The sequence below is a fragment of the Pseudopipra pipra genome, chromosome 4 (genome assembly GCF_036250125.1).
Source record: "Pseudopipra pipra isolate bDixPip1 chromosome 4, bDixPip1.hap1, whole genome shotgun sequence".
Lineage (NCBI taxonomy): Eukaryota > Metazoa > Chordata > Aves > Passeriformes > Pipridae > Pseudopipra > Pseudopipra pipra.
Window position 1 is genome coordinate 33457154 of NC_087552.1, and position 23730 is coordinate 33480883.

Genomic DNA, 23730 nt, shown 5'->3' on the forward strand with positions numbered 1-23730 from the left:
CCCTTAAAGGAGTACTGTTGGTGGTCGCTATAGAAAGCACACTAAGACAAGCAGAGAGTCTTAGAACAGATGGAGTTGTGCAAAACCAAAGGTGCTTAAGGTAGGAAAAACCGGCACAACTAAGTGGAAGGAGGAAAGTAAGCAGAAAGAGGAGTTTGCTTCTTGAAAGTTTAAAAATGGATTTTCATTGTACACAGGATGTTGATTAGCTAGTTTGGGGTGGGAGACTTGTTTTTTAAAGTGTGGAATTCTGTATTTGCAGCAGAATTTCCAGGCCATTAAAACGTACTTATTGGTTGTGTTTATTGTCACTCTGTAATTGTAAAAACTTATCAATCAAAATGTGTGGGAGATGAAATATCTTTGATGACAATATCCCTTGCTAAAGAAAAAATTGCCTTTGCCTTGTCCACTAATCACAACTACTGTCAAAAAGTAGTTTGCATTGGAAATTTTTCATTTTTATGCTAATGGTAATTGACAGTAACAGAGATTTCAGCACTGGGACCTATATAAGCACCTCAGGAGAAATTCAGAATTGTCTGTCTTAGAGCTCGGAGAATGTACAAAGTATTATTTTTAAGCAACAAGGCTATAATTTGGCTTTTTTTTTACACAGAACTAGAACTACCCACGTATTTTATAATATTATCTAAAGCTACATGGAACGCTGGAGACAAAATCTAACCTTAGTGCTTTAGTCTGCTCATTTCTACCATGTCTCATGAAGTCTGTAGAACTAGAATAATGTAGAAACAGCTTGAAAGATAATTACTATTTTATTAAGAAGAAGATACAATTAATAGTTTAGGAACAAATAAGTGGGTTTAATAAAAAATAACTAAACGCAATTTTTTTTGTCTGCATACCACTATGATGTAAGAAATACAGTTGACATATAGACATAGAATATGCAAGAAGAATCACAAAAAAAGATCATCTTTTGTAGTGTTCACATTTTAGAAGAAAAAGCATCTTGATAAGGTCGAAAAACAAAGGAAAAATTGTTTACATTCCTTCAAAAATTTTCCTCTGCTTTTTCACATTTCAGATATTCAAAGTTAGGAATGTCAAATGCACATTTAATGCAATATCTTGTCTCTAACAACGGCCATAGTGGTGCCTAAGGACAAAAAAAATAGCAAACATGTACAATATGATGCTTCACAAGCATGAAAGTGATTTGCTTTCAAAAGCAAATATTCAAAAGCCCTATTTTATTCCTTGAAAAAAATTGTTTAAGAACACAGGTATCTTTTACAGCTATACATGAAAATTTAATATAATTCACAGTTACCATTGACATTCTCTTTTATTTCCATTATTGAGGTTGAGAACTATTGAACTGAAAAAGAAAGCAACAGCAAATATCTTTGTAATACTAATGGTATCAATATCACAGTTATCTGCTTTCCATAAATCTTGCTTGATTTTAATATAAATCAAAAGGATGATAAATGTTTGTACTGAACAGAAGCAAGGGATACTTCGTGAAATGCACTGCTGCTACCAACATAGTTTTTCTCTTATTTTAGGCTCCTCTGCTCAGAGCACATCAGCTCTACTGGGATTTGTATCCAGATAGTACCCCTGCTGTTGGCCTGATACCCAGAGAGGTTTGTGTGGATAACTTGCACACAGGGAAAAAAACCCTTCAAACTCTAAAGGCAGCTATGGATCAAAAAGACCTTCTCTGTATAGGCAAACAAATCCCTAATTCACATTCACATCATGTCATGTGCTCAGCTGGATCTTTTTGTGATTTGAAGAGATTTTAATAGGTTTCTCACATAATTTTCTAACTACATTGATAGTATAGCTCCATCTAATACGTGTTTATAGGTCTTGTCTCTCTTTGCTCGGCAAAGCTCCACCAATCTGCTAAGTCTGCAGTGGTGCTAATTCAATAATAGATATCCCTTAGAGCTAATGGAAGCAGAACAAGGTCTGCATGTTTAATAGCTGTTACTCTTCTCAATAAGAAAATAACACGTTTCTTCATTTTATACAGTTCTTTCTTCCAGACATTTCTTTGAACCTTCTGTGATAATTCAGAAAAAGAACAGGCAAAATTAACATTTATCCAACAGTGGCAAGTCTTCAGGTGTATGGAAATAAGCATGAAGAGCAAAAAACCTATGCAATAAGTGGGTTATATCTGTCAAATAGACCACTTTGTCATCATTATATGCCACTTGCTAATTTCAGGGTTTTCCTAAAATATATGACTACCCACATTATTAATAAATATATCTACATATGGATATATGAAATCTATGCCCTATGGCTCCTGAAAGGGTGATTTCTGTTTCAGTTGTCAAATTCTAATGATAGCATTAGTCCTTCATTTTATGGTAACATTTTTTAAATTGTTCTGAAAAAGCAGTGAATTATATATTCAGAGTAGCACAATTTCTACTCTGAAAGCAGCCAATCCTCATCCTGGAAAAAATTTCTTCAAGGACTATTGCAATGCTTAAGTGAGCTGTAGTATAATATTTTACTGTTTACAATCCTAGGCTACACTGTAGAGTTAATCAGTGATTGTGAAAATATAGAGTTCTGTTAGATATCCACCATAACAATAATAATTGTAAAACATATAAAACATGCACAAAGAAATGCTCTTTTTTCAATTATGTGAAAGCATATCCTCATTGAAATATAGACACAACACAAATTGTGTGATCATCAGTATTTTATATATTTTCTCTTATATAAAGTGGAAAAAAAGAATAATTTCACTGTTATGAACTATTTTCATGACAGATGCTGTTCCTCAGAAATTTTATGAGCATCTCTGTTTATCTACGTAGCTATAGGATTTCATAAATTTTGAGTGTTTGAGTAGTATCTTGAAGGATTGCTGAGATTTGTGAGCATACTAGAATTGACCTGAGTATTAGAACATGCCAAAGCACAGTATACTTTATGCACAACGAATATTTGCTGAGGAAGGCTTCTACCAAAATAGGAAAATTGAGATGTCTTTGTAGTATATCAGTCTGGAGTGGTACAGGAGTGACATATTTGGGGGAGATTTGAAAGATATAGAGGAGATGATTGGTAGAAATAATTTTGGCAAAGTTGATGCAAAGGAAGTGACAAATAGCACAGATTAACTCCCACCTTGAAAAAAATCTAAAAAACCTAAATCTGAAATTTTTGTTTTTTCATGGTCTTATCTTCAAAATTCATTTATTCTTCAGAAACCCCTTGATTCTCTCCTGTAATGATGCAGGATAATTGCAAATGATCTTGAGCAAGGTTGTATCTGTCCATTTTAAGAGGCATCTAATTTTGATTGGAGGGTGGAAATGAGGCGCATGTTTTCTCTGTAGAAAATTTTTCTCTCACACACCTTCACAGAATGTATTAATTACTCCACATTGAAGGGATGTACTCAGCTATTATCACTGAGACGAACTCTCCTGAAGTGAGTGCTGATAATTTCATTTATCACCTGAGATATTGTTCCTTTTATGCACCTAAGATTTCCATAAAGCAGGAGTAGAATTTGATTTGCACAACTTTCAGTTGTAAAATAGACAAATATTTTATATTCTTGGGGGTAGTTTTCAAAGACACTACAATGCTTGTCTGCAGTCCTCTATAAAAAATTCTACAGGTACTCTAAATTCATACAGCTATAAGCTTATGTTTTAGCTCAGGGTATCCTGACTTACACAGAAAACCTTTTTTATTTCTGAAAGGGTAAAATTTGGAAATAAGATCCTTCCATTTCTCTTTCCCTTTCTGCCTTCTTTAGGGACCTTTCAGTCCTACTCTTTTTTTTCTTTCATCTCTTCCCATCTTTCTGTCTCCTTGTTATTCATCTTTTGTCTTTCTCTTTTCCTTCTTAAACTTATCATCTTTTCCTTCCACCCTCCCCTCCATTCTTCCCTTCCTATCTCTGTTTCCTCTCATCCTTCTTCCTTCCATTTATCCTCTAACTTATCTCCTTGGCTTTCTTATTTCCTTGCCTCTTTCCTTTCTCTTTGCCTTTTTTTTCCTCTTTACTCTTTTTTCTTTCTTGGTGTTTTTGACTTTACTTTTTTTTCCCCACTGCTTTTCATAGAGGAAAACAGTCTCACATAAAGTTAGTGTAATTGAATAATCTTCACTTGTCTCATTATTATTCCTCTGAGTTGTTTTAATATTGATGCAATTAAGATAGCATGTCTAGCTTTGACTATGAAGGTATTTTCAAATATTTGTTAAGAAAAAAACAAATGGAGTCCCTGAACTGAAAATTCTTTTCTTTTTCATGCTTGTACCTTAAGATAAGAAACAGAAGACTAAGGCCTGTACCAGTTCATGCATCTGTTCTTGCGGTTTTGCAGCCCTACAATATTCTGAAGACAGTAGCAGTCATGACATATGAAAGTTCTCCCAGCATGCAGTTGGGCAAATACTTATTTTAATAAAACTTTCATAAAACATCAGAGAGGCTGAGGAAAGTCTTTAGGTACTAAGCATTTTTTTTAAAAAAAGAGGAAGGTACTCAATTAATTCTTTATGGTGTATTCCCAGGCGCCCAGTGGGAAAAATGTTGTCAATATCTTTTCCTTAGGGAAACAGAGAATAAAATTACTTAGTACTTACTGCATGGATTTTGAATCAAAACCTATCTGCAAGTGTAGAAGTCCTGCCTACACACAGAAAGTAAAATTCGGGCCTTAACAAAAAAATGCGGAAACCACCAGGAGCTGAAATCCTGCCTGCCACATTGCAGCTATTGTCCATCTGCACCCATGAAACTTAAGTATTAGCAAGGTCCTCTCTCAGCAAGGTCCCCAAAGTGGGCCTGGGATTCTGTTCGTGACCAAGATGGTGTTATGTGTGATTTCTATGAACATGAAAAATATATTGCTGCTGATGCCCCCACTTCCCACAGAAACCCAAGGGACAGTGTTTCGACAACGTCTTAACATCAAGTATACAATACAGAAAATTATTTTAAAAGAGACATTAAAAACATATTTAGAATCAAAATTATGAAAATTTCATAGAATGAAGTACACCTACTCCTTTCCCAGTATTAGATATGTGCTTTTCAAAATAATCTTAAAAAGTTGCTAAAAGTATTTTCATAAAACTAAATCCTTTTACTCCTTTTCAAGTATTTTGACATTCCAAATATAGACCTTACTCAAAAAAAATGAGTCCTATTTTCATGAAGAATGGGTGATCATGAACTTCCAAAGACAAGACAGGAGCTGGTTCAATCATCACTGCAGTTTACAGCTATCCTGAGTCTGCTCTGGGTCACACAGAGAACAGTTTATTTACTGGAATACAATGTGCTCATTCCGTATCTGTCTTGCTAACTAACTATCTAACCCTGTGCAAAGGGATAAAAAAAACCCAGAGGCTTAATAGAAGGTGACTGAACAGAATGTAACTAGAGTGAAACCATAGCTAACAGAGTGCAAAACAGTCTCTGGATAAATTTTCTAGGTCAGTTTTTGTGCCATAGTGTGACAAAGTCAAAGATAAAGGTTGTTGTGCCTATACAAAGGAAAATATGGAGGTTTTTATATATAAATATATATATTGTGGATATTCCATTTAGATAAACCTCGTGCTATAACCAATTATAGGGTTATCCAGCTAATTTTAAGAGTGACCTAAATTCATCACTCTGATTGTTTTTCAGATCTAATGTAATAACAAAAGCCTGTATTTTTCTTTTTAAAATATTGCAGTTAGAGTATGGAAAAAAAAAATCCAAGAAAAAAACTTGCATTTATGCGACCAACTTTTGTAAATAGTCAGCTTGCTGAAAGCATAGCTGCAACCATTACATAGTAGTGCTTGGATCACTAACCATTCAGGCGTTAATGAAACAGTTTCATACAAACAACATGGTGAAGTAATTTCAAATGAAACAGTGAACCACCTGCATTAACTACCAGGGGAGCAGTCTACGTGTGAAATACTTATAAAAGCTTTTGAACTATCTATCATCCCTAGTGCCTTCTGTGAGCATAAAGCAAAGTAAATGTCACATTTTGTCCCTTATGACTGCAAAATGCTTTTAAAGATAGGAATTCATTTAGTATAGCACATGCATTTAACATTATAAAGTTGTATTTTATTCCTTTAGATGTAGGAAACCCATTTTAAAATCACATTCCTGTAAAAGACATACTGAATTTAATATGATGAAACTTGACTGTAAATGACAGAGATGTTGTATTTGCTTATTTATTTTGTTTTACAATTTGTAGGTCATTTACGGTCCAAACTAAAATAACAAATCCAGATTTCATCCAGCCTCTGTTCAAATACCTTGGAACAGATTTTAAAATCATAATATTTTCCCCTCCATTTAGGCATTGCTAAAAAGTGAATCTTGACTGGACTTCTGGGAAGCCCTCTAGTCCTTCCCCCATGCCCCAGATTAGGAACAGCTATACCCTGTGTCATTCCTGACAGATGTTTGTCTCTTACTCTTAAAAACCCCAAGTGACGGCGAGTCTACAACATCCCCAGGCACTCTGTCCTCATGTTATTCTACATTGCCTGTGGAGTTTTTCCTAAATATCTAATCTAAGTGTCCCTTGCCACAGTTTAAACCCATTATTTCTTATCCTACCCTCTATGGAGATAAAGAATAGCTTAATTACTCTCTTTTTCCTTTCAATTCTCCTTTAGATATCTGAAGTTAGTTATTATACTCTTCTGTTGTTTCCATGATCTCCTCAGGAAAGGCATTGTTATTTGGCATCATTGCAAAATGAGGAGGAAATATTTTCTGGTAATATTTATGTAATTATTGTCAAGGGAATAGTCTTTCTACTGTATCAGTTTTCAATGGTACTTGCAACGGGATTATGTTAGGATAAATGATAAAAATGTTTATTTTTGTAATTCTATGGAGATAAAATCAATAAATAAAATAGTCTAATGGGAACAATTGCAAGATGGGGGACCATTTAATTAATTTTTTGGGCTGCAGCTGGCTGAGAGTTTCTCTTCCAGTAAAACAGTACTCCTTGTGTTACCCCAACTGCTGCATGTTTAACAGCATGGGAAAGGAAATTTGAAGGGTCAAAACAAAATGTAAGGGCAGTGTTTTATATGTGAGTGTGTGGGAGCATGTGCATGTGCAGGGGGGGATGTTCTGAAAATGCTTCTGAAGATGTTTACTCCCCTCACATCAGGTCTTTGTGTCACTGGGAAAGAATAGTACCTAAAAGGACAATATTTGTTTCTAATGACTGATACTCTGATACCTGAAGCAACTTCTTTGCTCTCTCGTAGTCAAATCTCCTCTCATTTTGGCTTACTTGGGAATCTTTTATCTGCCACTTGGGATCTAAGGCCTCTCCTCTAGGACAGCATTGTCAGCAGTAGCCTCGGGAACTTGAGTGTATTTGCCCCTGTTCTGTGCTGCCGTAACAGGACCCTTTTTTGGTCCACCAGGTTACAGATGTGACTACAATGTAGAACTCCAAGGTGAAGCCAGAATTAATTTTTGCATTGAAATTTTCTTACTTTTTCTCCCATTGTATTGCTTAGGGAAGCCCCTTATGTTCACATCACATGTGCTTACATGACGGGTGTTGGATGTCAAAAGATCATTGTTACAAAGACATTTGTGAGTTCATGTTGTCTACGAATCTCAAAAGTCTTTGCTCAACCTTTATATTTATATTTCCAAGATGTTTTGTGAGGACTTCTCAAGATCTCTCCTGATGTTTAGGTTTCTGAGCTCATTCTTCACATTTCTTGAAATTTAGAGCCAGCTACAGAGCCAACTTTCTGCAGGTTGAGTTAATGAGTCATAGCAACCTTACCTTATCTAATTTATAATTGTTATTACTTAATGATCTTTAAAGTAGTAAAATTAAAATTATAATAAACAGCATACAGAGATTAAACTCAGATGCTCAATAAAGTGTTTTAGTAACTTTACATTACAGAATATAATGGTTCATATAATTCTTTCTGATATACAAGTACCACAGAAGCATTTAGCACTTCAAGCGATTTTTAGAAGAAATTTTACTTACAGATAATATTGCAAAGAGAAGCCAGAGATTAATTTAAAAGTAGGACATGGATTGCTGGGATTTTAGAGAGATAATATAGAATTAAACAATAGAATCACATTTTAGATTTCTGTCTCCCCCCCTACTTTAAGGGGAATACATAAGCCACTATTAAGTCTATGTGAGAACTATGTGCCTCAAAGAAGAATGTCAAAAACCTGCTAACAGCAGCAACCTGCAAGCAACATTGTGATAAATGGAGCCCCTTTGTGGCATCTGAAACTTCAGTTCTCAAACCTACAGGTATTTTGGCAGTAGTTGAACTTCCTCAGAAGAGTACAAGACAAGTCATAAGTGACATAAACCACTGTTACCCAGAATTTGAAGCCATCCAGACAGACCTTGACAGGCTTGAGAAGCCTGTGTGAACCTCATGAAGTTCAACAAGGCCAAGTGCAAGGGTCAGGGCAATCCCAAGCACAAGTACAGGTTGGGCAGAGAATGGACTGAGAGAAACTCTGAGGAGAAAGATTTGTGTGTTGCTGGACAAGAAGGTCAGTGTGTCTTGGCAATGTGTGCTCATAGCCCACATAACCAACCACATCCTGGGCTGTGATCAAAGCAGCATGGCCAGCAGATTGAGGGGGGTGATTCTGCCCCTCTACTCTGCTCTGGTGAGACCCCACCTGGAGTGCTGCATCCAGGTGTGGGGTCCCCAGCACAAGAAAGACATGAACCTGTTGGAACAAGTCCAGAAGAGGGTCATAAAGATGGTCAACGGGCTGTCGTACCTCTCCTATGAAGACAGGCTGAAGAGTTGAGACTGATCAAGCCAGAAAGGAGAAGGGTCTGGGCAGAAATTATAGCAGCCTTCCAACACATTAAGGGGGCCTACAGGAAGACTGGAGAGGGACTTTTTGCAAGGGCAAGAAATGAAAGGACAAGGACGAATGGCTATATGCTGAAAGAGGGTAGATTTAGATTAGATATTAGGAAGAAATTCTTTACTGTGAGGGTGGTGAGGCACTGGAACAGGTTGCCCAGAGAAGTTGTGGATGCCCCATCCCTAGAAGTGTTCAAGTCCAGGCTGGATGTGTCTTTGAGCAACCTGGTCTAGTGGAAGATTCCTGTCCATGGCAGAGGTGTTGGAACTATATGATTTTTATGGTCCCTTCCAACTCAAGCCATTCTGTGATTCTCTGATTCTCATATATTAACTTCTAATCTTAGCGAGGTTTTCACATTTGCCCATTTTTCTCATGGAAAAATGTTGTTGCAGCATTCAATAGCCACCGTAGTAAAACAAAACATTGAACTGTATGATGATGTATATGTCTTAATTCTCAGTTTACTGCATTACTTAGTTGTTTTTAAGCCACCTTCCATCTAGAGGTCTGTATCAGTGTCTGTGTCCCAGGGCAATGTGTAACTGAGGAAGCATTGCATTTACACGGTTCTTGGAGACCACCTCGCTTTCCTAATGTAAATATCACACCTAAAATTATTTTCACCCATTTTCCACCTATTGCTCAGAATGCAAATGGTTATGGAAACTAGATTTCCATAAAGTCCCTGGTAACTGCATTTGACTGTGTTGCTTTCTGTAAGGGTATAAAATAGTATCCTAACAAGATTTTATGGCTAATCTTGCATGGTAATTATGAAATTTATTTACCTCAATACAGTATGTTTGAAATTGCACTTAAAGATTCATGTGGTGTTTATTCAGTTCCAGTAACAATTTAGTTTTCCACACAGCAGCAAGTCATACTCATAAAAATAAGACTTATTTTAAACTATTGCCAGTGCACCAAATAAAATTTATGAACTTGGAAGTGCGTTTATAGTCTGAATGTTTCTTATTTCTCTTAACCAAACAAAATGAAAAACACTTTCACTAATATATGTAGTGCTCTGTTTAAAAAAGTATCTCAAAGATGATAAAAGACCTTTCTTGAGCCTCAACTCTATTGACCAAAAAAATAATAGTTTATCATCAGAGTTTTATTTGATTGTAACAAGTGAACATTTGAAAGGAGAAAGTCAAAGTGTTAGTGCTCTTATTTGCCTATTAGACTGGCACTAGACTAGACCAAGAGTCTGTGTCCTCATTTGCAGCCTGTGTATTTTTCTGCCAGAAGAAGTGTCATATTTTAAGGCAGCAGCCTAACAGAAACAAATAGTCCATTAGCCCACACTAAAATTGAAGGTCATTGGTCTCAGACTTTGAGATTCATTTGAGATCAGTTGAAGTTGAAACATATATCTGAAACATAATTGTAAAAGCAAACTGTTGCACTGATCTATAAAGTCCCATGACTCAGAACTTGGTCTTTTCTGGCCTTCTGCTACAATTTTTTGGATGCTGAAATCAGAAACTAAAGATTAAGTGTAGCTTACAGAAGTCAGCCTCCTTCTGCCCTAAGGAATAAAAAGAAGAAGAAATAATTGCATATACCAAAAATGCTTGATTTTTCTCGAATATAGAGGTCTAAATTATTAAAAAGGAAAGAAAAAGAAATTAAGCATAATATTATATATATCTATGCTGTTAGCTGAGTTAAATCATCTCATTTCCCAGTTTCCTTGTAATAAAGCACCAGAGAGAAGAGATCAATGCCTGCTACTCTTCTTCCCATCATGAGGAAGTTGTAGATTGTGATGAGGTCTCCCCTCAGTCTCCTCCAGGCTGAACACACCAAGTTACCTCAGCATCTCCTCACATGAGGGCTTCCCCTCAAGGCCCTTCACCATCTTCATTGCCCTCCTTTGTACACTTTCTAAGAGCTTAATATCTTATATTGTGGCACCCCAAAACTGCACACAATATTCAAGGTGAGGCCACACCAGTGCAGAGCAGAGCGGGACAATCCCCTCCCTCGACCGGCTGGCGATGCTTTGCCTGATGCCCCCCAGGACACAGTTGGCCCTCCTGGCTGCCAGGGCACTGCTGACTCATATTCAACTTGCCACTGATTAGAACCCCAGGTTCCTTTCCTTGTCACTGCTTTCCAGCATCTCATTCCCCAGTTAGTACGTATATCCAGAATTGCCCATTGCAGGTGCAGAATTCTCCACTTTTCGTTGTTGAATTTTATATGGTTGGTGATTGCCCAGCCCTCTAATTTGCTGAGGCCTCTCTGCAGGTCCTCCCTGCCTTTGAGGGAGTCAACAGCTTCTCCCAGTTATGTGTCATCTGTAAACTTCCAGTCCTGCAACCAAGTCATTTATGAAGATGTTGAAGAGCTTTATAGAGCCTGTGGGTCAAATATCTGAGACCATATCCAGCACTTTTCTGTACTATACTGTGCATATTTGGTACTTATGTATATTGCCTGTTAACCAGCCAGAAAAAGCTTTTTTTTTTCCTGTGGTGAGCCTCACCATTGTTGCATAATGAGAATCATATTTGACTAAAATATCTTTTTTGAAGCTACATACAGCACCTGTTTCTTCTGCTCTCTGTCTCAAAATTCCCATGGAGTCTGCTGTAATTGTTCATCAGATCTCCCAAAGCTACATTTAATATAAAGCAGCTCCGCTAAATATCACTCATCTATTGGAAATGAATCTATTATACAGTCCATGTGCAATGCCTGGCTGAATCTGAAGTAATAACTCCTTCCATACACAGCAACAAACTTGACTGTAATTACTTTCTTTATATAATATACCAAATTTAACATCATATCATACTCATGTAACTGCTCAGGTTAATGGTAAAAAACCCCCAAACCTGAATTCATGTAGATAACTGCTCACTGCGAAGAGCAGATGCCTTGAAATGAAAAGAGTCAGACTTTATTTTAAGTCAGTCTCAGAATTTTTTATGGTTTTAGGCAAGTTATTAGTATCTATGCCATAATTTTACAATATGTAAAAGAGGGATAATGATGCCTAATGACTCAATGAAAATGTTTTGTGTGTTTATTTCACTGGAAATGTTATTGCTGCTGTTCTTCAAGGAATAAACCTACTCCATGAAACTGTGGAGGAACTTCAAAGAACATAGAACATGAATGAGAAGGTTTTAAAGAGTCCTAACAGAAGGTAAATTAAATCTTTGAAGATTTCAACCCCATATCTGGGAATTGAAGAGAGAAAGTGCCCACCAAAGGCATAGGTAAATGAAATACAGATACTTCCTCACAAAGATCTTTAAATGAAGAGGATATTACACCATTTAGAATGCTTGATCATTGCTAGAGGATGTTTTGGTTGGTTGGCTCTTGAGTTTCAGTGATGTCAAGTGAGCTACAACTTACCACAATTTACAAGTACCATCTCCTGCATAAGTGGACCTTATGCAGAGAAAATACAAATATCCAGATAATTTCTCCCATTCCTCTAATAAGAAAAGAAAAGGAAAAACAAATGAAAATTACATGAAAAAATAGAATCATGAAATTTCTAATATCATGATATGACACTTTAAATGAAGTTGGAAGCAACTCACCAGCATACCTCAGCACTGGACCTGCAGTAGCGTATCTGGGACATGAAGAATCTTAGCAAAATTAGTTTACTACCAACCCAGGTGGTTTTTTTAACTTCTTTTCATTCACTTTTCTACTTATATCTACAGAAGGTGACAGGAAATAAAGAACTATGCCTGAAAATTATATTTCTTCTTACTCGTCATTAAGCTTCTATACAGCACATGCCTACACAGTCCTAGAAAACACAAGGCAGTGGAATGCAGTGCCATAAGTGACAGAAGCTCTTTATGGCACATATATGACTGAATAATCAAACTATGAACAGACTATAAAGAGCACTCAAAAGTCTTTATTTATACAAAAAATAATTTTTAAATATGTATCTGATACTGGACCTGACAAAGGAATGCTGATTACCCTTAAGAGTTTCATTTGGTTCCTCACTTGTAATTTTTAAGCTACTGTTTGAAAATTTGTTTATCCAGAGGAGAAAATATTTGATGATTATATCAAGTAAAAAATATGGGCACTAAATATTGTGTAAAGTGTATAGATACTTTATATAAGCAAGGATAGACTTTCTAGAAAGCATACAGGACAATTAACAAAAAAATTAACAACAAAAAAAATTATTAGTTCTATAGATCAAGTATACTTGATTTTTATTTTCTGTACAGAAATTATGCATCTATACAGTCTTCCAGCCAGTCATCATGGGGCAATTAATTCCAAATATTAGCAATTCAAATAAAGCAGGGCTTTTTTACTATTTTTTAGGTTTCTAACTTTCCTGAGAAAATTGCGGAATTTCATATCCTACCAGCTAAGTATTACAATAATATATGGGAAATCATGAAGTCTTTTAGTCTTTCCACTGTATGTTTAGTTTATCCCACCATTTTGAGAAACATCCGCATTAGTGGTATTAAAAGCAAACTTTTATAAAATTGTCTGTTCATTCTATTTCCACATTCTGATTATTATCAAAAGCAAGAGAACTGTAGAAAATATCTTTAGCCTTAAGGCTAGAGCACTGATAAAATTGATGTATATCAAAGCCTTTGAGACTCTTCTCATTTATTTCAGCAGACTCTATTTGAAGAACTGTATCCAGAAGGATCTATGTATCTATGAGTGACAATCCTTGTCACAACAAGGTTACAGCAGATAACTGACTGCAATTCTCATTTGCAATGAGTAAAGGAGGAAAGATTAGTCATTCTGGCTTTTACCACCCATCTTTACAGAAGATACTAGTAGAAAGAAATGTTATCATGAACACACAAAACCCACATATGTTATTGCAGCTGCACAAATAAATATCAGTATTAAATACCCTTGCATTTCTACCATGAGATAATCAGTCTCAATAGAAATGATCTTCGTGTAGCTACATTGTAGGAAAGGTCATTTTTTCAATAGTTAATTGAAATTTAATTCTTAGTTTTGTAAGAAATTTTATGGAAAACAAGCTGTTTTGTGAGTGGGGGAGCTATTCCAACAGATTTGTGATTTATCATTTTCTTCCCATTTAAAGGAAATAAATATCTCAGGTCACCTTCTGATGCTTGTTGTCACCTTTTCTAAACTTCATCCCAGGATCCTGTTTCCTCTCCTGTTCCTTATTTATCTTTCCCTGAGCTCTGCTGAGATTGGGTTAGAAATATTCACAGTGGGTAGGCATGAGGCTCTTAATCAGCTGGCTGATATCCGAATGAAAACGACTTTTTTTTCTTTCCTTTCCTGTCTCTCAGTAGATCAGGAGCAGGATCCCACTGAGACCTCACCCCCTTTGTCAGATTTGACTCGAATTGGCTAATATATAAAAAAATTATTAGAGAGGAATAGACATATGATCATAGAAGGTGAATCATATCTCATTCTTCCCCTTTCCACTCCAAATCCAGAGAATGAATGTCAGCCACAAAAGGCATCTCTGTATTGGCTCACAATAACTTAGATCAGGGAAACAAACACTGTGCTAGACAAACGGGCTGCAAAGCTCTTGCAAAACTAATGCCCTTCAGCACAGCAATATTTTAGCTGACATGTACGACAGTTGCACATACACTGCTGTATCTCCAAAGCTAACCTTGGTAAATTTGACTTGTACTGGAAGATAGGGAGTATTTTTTCTTTGAAACTGGACCCTATAAAGAACAGTGTGGAGTTATTCTGGCGTGTGGGCACCACAAGCATTATCATCAAATGCAAGCAACTGAGTGAGGGCTGATCCCCCTCGAGCAGGGTCTTCCTCATAGTTTGCTGTATGGATATATTAAATTGTGCCTGTTACCAAGAATTTGCTAGTACAAAGTAAGTACTAGAAATTTCCAGTTACCTTTTATTTTCTCTAGTAAAGGAAACACCAAAAATATCAATCTCTTTTTTTTCTGTTCTCTGTGCTTCAGTGGTTGTGGGAAAGATGCAGATCCTACAGGCAAGTTGCATTTTTGTTGCAGTGTAGAAAAAAAAATCCAGTAAGTAAAATGTTAACCATCTTCTCAAAAATGGTGAGAAAGGGACAATTTTGCTTTCTCTTGGTACACTTTCATATTTTTTGACAATCCTCCTACCTTAAAAGGTTAACCTGAGAATTTAGGGCAGTATTCAAGATAACCTTTAAGTAAAGGGCATGGAAAGTATTCACATCTGAACTTCAGCCAAACAAATTCATTGCTTTACATTTTTGAAGCTCACCTATGAATCTCCCAAGCCAGAAAGCTAAAAACCTGTCATAAGTATCCCAGATAATTTTCAGTTAAACCTGAAATGCTGTAGCTTCAATCAAACAGCAAGTGAAGCATAATGACTCAGGCTTAGACTGGCTTTATCTCACAGCAATAAATAATAAAAAATCCCAGTGTAATAGGGAGATGGCTTATTTCTGAGGATCTTGATCAACTGCTTGGGCAGTAATGTGGTCATGTCCCTTCCCTGTCACAGACAGTCTGTAGGATGTTATACAGAAAATAAACCAGCCTGAACTTTCCCAGGTACCATTGGCATTCCTTTGTTTTAAATGAGTGTTGCAAGTGTAAATCTATTAAAGATGACTGGTGCACATGTAGATCAGGATTGAGAACCAGGTGCAGCCATATGCAGAAACAGAATAATGAGAGCTATGAAGTTTTTACCTCCCTAGGGTCTTACCTTGTCAATGGTGGCTGTCACTTGGATGCCATGAGTTGTGGTGGAAGGTGACTGACAGCTGAATAAGGTAACATATTCATGTAGAGAACTAGAAAAACTAATGTAGTTAGTTTTGAGGTAAAGGCTTCTGGCCTAATGTGTTTTACTGCAGATTCTGAAAAATAATTTTGACAATGCTTCACTTTATTTCCTGGAGGTGGGAGGAAAGCTCAGGACAAACGTGCAGGGAGAAGGACCATTCTACCCATCAGCACTGGCAGGCATCAAGATGCCCTAATTGCCCTGAGCAGTCTCACCTGGGATCCCCACCCACTGTCCATAGGCTGCAGGCACCATTTAGGCTCAGGATTGCTGCCCTTTCCCTTTCTGAGACATGGTGAAGGTGTGCTTGGCTTTAACTCTGCCTCCTTCCTGGATGGGCATTGAACCCACTATTTACTTTTGTCCTCTATGCTGCTCCTGGCTGGACTGAGAGCCTCCACTTACTGTGCCCAAGGTTGTCAGTGGACCTGTCTTTTGGCACTCAGCTTGGATGCTGCATGCTCTGGTGAGTGAAAGCCCAGCCTGTGCCAAGGCTGCCCTTAGTGTCCTACTCTTCTGCTCCCAGCCCCATGGAGCAGCCCTGGTCCCTGGCACAGAAGCCCTCCTGTGTATGCTCAGCAGGTGTTTTACAGGAGATAGAGTGTATGAGCTTCGTTATGAGAGATTTTAACCTCACTGCTTTGAAGCAATCCTAGCACAAAATCTTCTCAACTTGACTTTTTCTGTAAAAATCAAATTCCTTAATTTCAAGAAACTAGTTTCCAAGTAGGTAATTTTGGATTTTTTATGGGAAGCTTAAATGGTGACTGTATGCAACACTAAAGTAGCAACTATAAAAACATGTGTGGAATTCTTCACTTCCAAAGATGATGATAAAGAACTTTACAAGTTCTGATAATTTTATGCAAATGAGTCTCCTACTCCTTTCAAACTTACAGGGTAGTTCTACAACATAACTGCTTACAATACATTAATGGTAACTTTACCAGCTGCACCTAGTCTTTCTCACCACCTGTTTTGCAGCTGTTACTAGGTTGTGTCAGTGTTGTTTTCATCAGTAGTATATCAAAGAAAAATTTCTAGGGAATGGCCTGTAGAGTAAATCAAATAACACTTATTTTCTTCATATCTATCAGACATTAGGAAACTTTCTCATTATCCTAGAAAGAGTAATGCAATCTAAAAAGCTATAAATATTTTTATGCATCTTTATATTGAGCAGGTACATTGTACTCTCCTTTAGCAATCAAATATTCTGCAGAACTAATTTATTGAACTGTTTACAAATCAACAAATTTTTCTGTCTCATGGTGTGTAAAAACATTAAAATGTCCAAGTTCAGAACAGACAGCAACTACATTGATCTTAGTTTAAGTTGACTCAGTCAAACAGATGGTGTTCCGTGGGGCGTAGTGTTGGGGCCAGTCCTGTTTAATATTTTCATCAATGATCTGGATGAGGGGGTTGAGTCCCCCCCTCAGTCAGTTTGCAGGTGGCAAGTTGAATAAGAGTGTTGATCTGCTGGAGGACAGGAAGCCTTCACAGAGGGACTCGGACAGGCTGAATCAATGGGCCAATGCCAACTGTATGAGGTTCAGCAAGGCAAAGTTCTGGGTCCTGCCCTTGGGTCAAAACAAGCCAATGCAGCGGTACAGGGTTGGGGCAGAGTGTCTGGAAAACTTCCTGACAGAAAAGAACCCGGGGTTGCTGTTTGACAGCTGGCTGAACATGAGCCAGCAGTGTGCCCAGGTGACCAAGAAGTCCGATGAATCCTGGCCTGTATCAGCACTAGTATGGCAAACAGGACCAAGAAAGTGATTGTTCCCCTGTACTCGGCACTGGTGAGGATGCACCGTGAGTACTGTGTCCAGTTCTTGGACCCTTACTACAAGAAAGACATTGAGAAGCTGGAGTGTGTCCAGAGAAGGGCAAGGAAGCTGGTGAAGGGTCTAGAGCACAAGTCCTATGAGGAGCAGCTGAGAGAGTTGGATGTGCTTAGCCTGGAGAAGAGGAGGCTCAGAGGGGACCTTATCACTCTCTACAACTACAAAATCACAGGATTGGTAAGGTTAGAAGGGTCAACAGGTAATGTCGTCTGGTCCAACTTCCCTGCTCAAGCAAGGTCATCCTGCTTGAGAATTGTGTTACGTAATTGTGTCCAGATGGTTCTTGAGTATCTATGAGGGAAACTACACAACCTCTCTGGGCAATCTCTTCCAGTGTGCAGTCATCTGCACAGTAAAAAAGTTCTTCCTCATAGTCAGGTGGAAATTCCTGTGCATCAGTTTCTGCCTGTTGTCTCTTGTCCTGTTGCTTGGCATCACTGAGAAGAGCCTGGCATTACCCTCTTGACACCCTCACTTCAGATACTTATAGACACTGATGAGATCCCCTCTCAGTTGTCTCTTCTTGAGGTTGAATAGCTCACTCAGCCTTTTTTCATAACAGACGTGCTGCAGTCCCTCAATCATCATTGTTGCCCTCTGCTGGATCCACTCCAGGATCTCCATGTCTGTCTTGTACTGAGGAGCCCAGAAGTGGACATAGCACTGCAGATGTGGCCTCACCAGGGCTGAGTGAAGGGGCAGGATCACCTCCCTTGACCTGCTGGCAATGCTCTTCCTAGTGCACCCCAGGATATCACTGGCCTTCTTGGCCACAAGGACACACTGCTGGCTAACAAAGCCTGTTGTCCACCAAGACCTCCATGTTCTTCTTCACAGAGCTGCTTTCCACCAGGTCAGCTCCCAGTCTGTGCTGGTGACTGGGGTTATTCTTCCCCAGGTGCAGGATCCTGCATTTGCCTTTGCTGAACTTTAGACAGTTCTTTTCCATCCACCTCTCTAACCTGTGAAGGCCCACTTGAAGGGCTACACAGCAGTCTGCGGTAGCAGACTTTGTGGTATCACTCCTCCCAGCTTTGTGTCATCAGCAAACTTGCTGAAAGGATGTTGTAGCAAGGTGGTTGTTGGTTCCTTCTCCCAGGCAACAAGAAATAGGACAAGAGGAAATGGCTTCAAGTTGTCCCAAGGGAGGTTTGGACTTGATATGAGAAAAATATTTTTCACTGAAAGGCTTGTCAAACACTGGAACCAGCTTCCCAGAGAAGTGGTGGAGTCACCATCCCTAAGTGTTTAAAAGACATGTTGATGTGGTACTTGGGGCATCATTTAGTGGTGGACTTGATGATCTTAAAAGTCTTCTCCAATCTAAATGATTCTATGATTCTAAACTTGTAACCCAGGACAGAATGCAGTACTGTTCCAAAGGCCAAAACCAAAAAAAAGTGTCGAGTGTTTGATCAATTATAGAAATTATAAACAAAGTCCTGTTGCAGGTACCTATAGAATTACTGATTTTCTTGACATCTTATGAGCAATGTCAGTGGAGAATCTAGTTTTCAGTCAGAGGTATGGACAATTTGTCCTTCTGCACTACCCCACACATGCCTAGTGAGCGTAGCCTGCCTGTGTTTCCTAAAGTCTGAAACGTTAGGAAGTGCAGGAAAAAAGAAAGGCTGGTCCCATGTAGCCGCTGGCTCATGTCATCCCCAGGAGTTAGAAAATTCTTATGTCCATGCCTATGATGATGTAAAGATTTACCCTTGTACTTACAGCTCAGACCATGAAACTATTCTCCAGAACTGACTTGATTTGGTTTCCCCCTCTGAGGCTTCAAATTACAAAATCTTGAAATTTAAACCTTTTAAAAGATTAATTTGAATGAAGTCATAGACCTTCAGATAGGGGTGGATGGATTTTTCTCCCTATGCAATTACAGTGCAAATAACACACGGAACTCTCTTACAAGCTACCTGTGAGAAAGTCACCTTTGGATTGAGATCAAGCTGAGAATAACTTCAGAGGCAGCAGTGGACAAACTGAAACCCTAGGCTATACTGGGAAATGGTTTTAGTTAGCACATTTCATTACATAGTTTATGCTGTTGGAGAAATTGATGTATGAAGTGTTGGTTTTGAGACATTTGGGAGGTGCAGATGGAGAGGAACATTTCACAAAAGCCACAAATCATACTTTTCATCATATTTTATTTATGTGTTATATTCTCTACATATACCCATTCATATCAGTGTAAGATAAAGTTATAAAATTTCAATTTTATGCCAAAGTAGCCATCTATAGCCATTCACTGGTGAATCGATATTAAAAATTGTAATGGGATTGAAGAGTAATTGTGTGTGGGATTTTTGATATTTAAAAGGATAGATATGCACAATTTAACTACCTACACTGCATAAGAGGCATTCTTTTTCAAATGAATCATGAAAATAGTATTAAGATTCGTATGTTGTACACTGCTTTATACTGAAAAATATTAAAACAAATTTTCTAAAGAAATATTGGATACAGTCTTCTGTATGTGTCCAGGGGACAGAGTTCTTCAGATTAATTCATCAGACTTCTATGCAGAACAGTAATTCTTAAAAAATATTAAGAATGTTACATAGATCACGACTTGAAATTAGCCTGAACTTCAAGAAAGGGTACTGCCTCTTTAGGGGCTAACAAACACCATCTTAACTAAACCAGGCAAATTCTCCACTGCTTTTAAGCTACTGTGGATGTAGCAGAAAATGTAGGAGATAATGTGAGTCCTGTCAAAGAACTGGTTAAACCTACCCAGCTCTCTGACTCAACCAGGCAGCAATTAGGACGTGTAGCAAAGAGGATCTGTAAATTGTGCACTCTCGTCTGCTCAAGTGGTAATCATATTCCAGCTGGGTACAGATGAAGTGCAGAGTCATGTTTCAAATTCCAAGGGAAAAAAGTAGTTTAAAACACCTCCTTAATTTCCTTTTAACATTTGCTTTTCTCATAGCTTTCTGCTGGTCTTGTATATCTCATTCTTAGTTGGTCCATACGTTATATACAAAACCTGAGTGTTTTCTAAGAGGCTTTGGATTCCAGAAGGCAATAGGTGCCTAAATGTCAAGTGAATGCTTCAGGAAAAACCTACGATTTCAGTGGTGCACTCTCTTGAGGACTTTGCCAAGCCAGAGATCTGTGAAGATAAAACTCGAATGTAGCTCCCACCTCTACTATGACTTATGAAAGTTACTCCAAAAGACAAACATTCTCCAAAGAATTCAGCCTAAAACCACCACAAGAATTATTTCAGTTTCAGTGACAGCTGCTAAGAAACATCTCACCGAAGTATCTGCAAAAAATTGTCATAGATTTGGGCTTAGGATTAAGTTTTATTTTTAGAATAGGTTCGTGTATTTTTTCCCTACAGTGTTCAATTCTGATATATGTTATGTTTTTCATTAACTTGGATCAGTGAAATATATGTTTTGGGCAACAGCATACTGGAGGTGGAGTCATTTTCTTGGAAAGTGGCCAATGCTAACAAAAAAAACCTTTATCTTTCTACATTTAAACTGATGAATGCTGATGCAGCACTTCTACTGTGTGAATAGCTTACTCATTACTTTTCCTCTTGGTTCTGGGAAGTGTTTAATAGTGAAGTCTACATGAGGTCAGTCTCATAATTATAGCTGTCAACACCATCTTTCCCATTTTTTGATATTTTAGATCATAATATGCAAAGCTGAAAGTATCTCAAAGGCTAAAAGCTACTGAATGCACTTAATGCACTGAATGGAAAAGCACTTAGTACCTTCAAAATATCAAGGTTTCTGAAGTAAAAACCCCCAGTTCTGGCTAAAGGCAACAAAAGAACTGAATCATAGAACACAACTCCAGATTTCTGTGGCTGAGCACTAACAAAAGTGTGACAAGCAGCTGATACCTCCAGTTAATTGTACAATAAGAAAAAAATCATATCTCAGCATATGAAACACTTTTATATTTAAAAAGTCCTGGAATTTTTGTCTCAGAAATTTTATAAATTCTTAATCTAAATAGAGTTACGTTTCAGATAAAAATAGCTTGTCAATCATTGCTACTATTAGCTATCTAATGTTAGTAGTGAGACAATCATATAGCAAATAAAAATGAAAAACATCTGCCCCAGAGATTAGTCCTGACTGATAACAGAAATGTGAATAGACACAGGTGATTAGGAGGAGTTTTCTACTGGGCAACTTGTGGGGTTTTTTTTCAGTAGACATGATATTCTTGTTTTTAAATACTCACGTAAGAATATAAATTATCTTGATATTTATAAAAAGAAAGTATTCCCTCTGTAGTGACTTTTACCTAAATGTCTTTACTAACTCAGACCAATCTGAACATTGCTTCCAGTAACTTTTAACCTCTGGTCTTGGCTAATCAGCTCTAAACAAAATCACTTAGAGCTGAATGGATGATTTATGTGCACCTTTATACTATTCTAATGCAAACCTGCCAGGAAAGTCCTGTTGAAAATTTCTGGTAGTTGTCTGGCTGCTGGAGACTGTAAAGGAAGAAGTTTATTTAAATTTTTTAAAGTGAACACTGCTGAATGACAAAAGTAGCAGGTCAGACAATGTTTCTACACAGAAGATAAAGAAATGACTAGACTGCTGACAGAACTATGAAAATCATATTTGAAGTAGAAAGAAGTTCTAAATCAACACAAGTAAAGCAGGCTAATGACATGTGACATGAGGACTGCATAGCAGTACCATGCTTTTATCAGACAAGGTCTCCTCCAGCTACAGACTTGGGAGCTAAATGCAAGTCAATAACTTTCAGATTGGAGACATACATTATCTGTCAGAACTCTTGAGGGCAGTGAGCTTAGGTGATGGGGATAAAACTGTGCTACAGGATAAATGCACTTGTACTTAAAGTACGTGAGAAGCAATAATGTTGAGAGCTTGACACTGTATCACTAGTATTTAGGTGCAAATCTGTGGCTTATGGGTTTAGACAAGTTTCAGTGAAATTTTGCCAGATTAATCTACTACAGCTTCCATATGAATATAGGCCAGAATGTTTAGGTATTGAGAGATAATAAAAGCTATGTTCTCTAGAATAGACACTGTAATAAATCTTTTAAAACATCCTATGGCCATTTAATTAATTATCCAGTGTCTAGAAGTAGCTTGAGTATGCCATGATTAAAAGAGGGAAGGGAGGTGAGTCTGCAAATAAAATACAATAACATTTAATGTCATCTTATGTTTTTTGAAGATAATGACAAAGCTTCTAATTTGAGTACAGGGTTAGCTTTTTTTTAAAATCATAGAAAACAATAGAAAAGTTTTTCTAGATTTTAGTTAATGTCAACTCTCTTGTAAGGTAAACATGTAGTAGTCAACAGATATCATTTTGCCATTTTAAAAGCTTGTGAGATTTTGTTGAAGATTAGCGTTGTAAGGTTATATCTTATTTTAAACATTGCAGATGTGGAAGGTCTTTTAAAATTGTAGTCTTAACTACTTCAGGTCAGCCACATCATTTAATATGGTGCTCCTTTCTCATTTGATTTATCATTTTTGGTTTTTTCTAAGGGAGCATATTGTAATTTGAATACGTCAGTCTTTCATTTTAGGTGAAATTATAGAAAAGGAAGACTTTCACAGTTTAATTCAATACAGTTTTAGCAGTATTCGTTTGAAAAGCAGACTTCGGGGACTACCACGAAGCTACAAACGCTTTAATGAAACACACTCATATTGGATTAGCATTTTTCTTGGTGCATGTATATTGATATGAGAAATATTACTACCATAAACATCAATTGATGTGTACATATTTTATTACTAACTGGAAAATATTGATGTGGTTATTTGTACTTGGGATAATAAAATATATGTCACGGAGAAGCCAAGGTAAGTTGTGACTTGGTGTCAGAGACTGAAATGGTTAATGATTTATGCATTTGTTGCCAGTGTATTTTGGTGCTGAAAAAATCTCCAGGAGCAGTTAATTAGGGGTGAGATAAGAAAGGGTTTATTTGCCAAGGCAGTAGATGGTATACGACGCGCGCGCAGGCCGTGCCTGAGAGGTTACATTTTATAACTATCCATCCAATCCCAGATGTGCCCACCCTGTGGCCTTTCCTCTGGACCGCCCCGGGTCCACCTCCTTGAAATGAGTCTGGGGTATATTTTGGGACCCCTCCTTCCTCCCATCTTCAGTATCATCAGAGCACAAAGGGTACATAGTTACCTAATTCCTGACCTA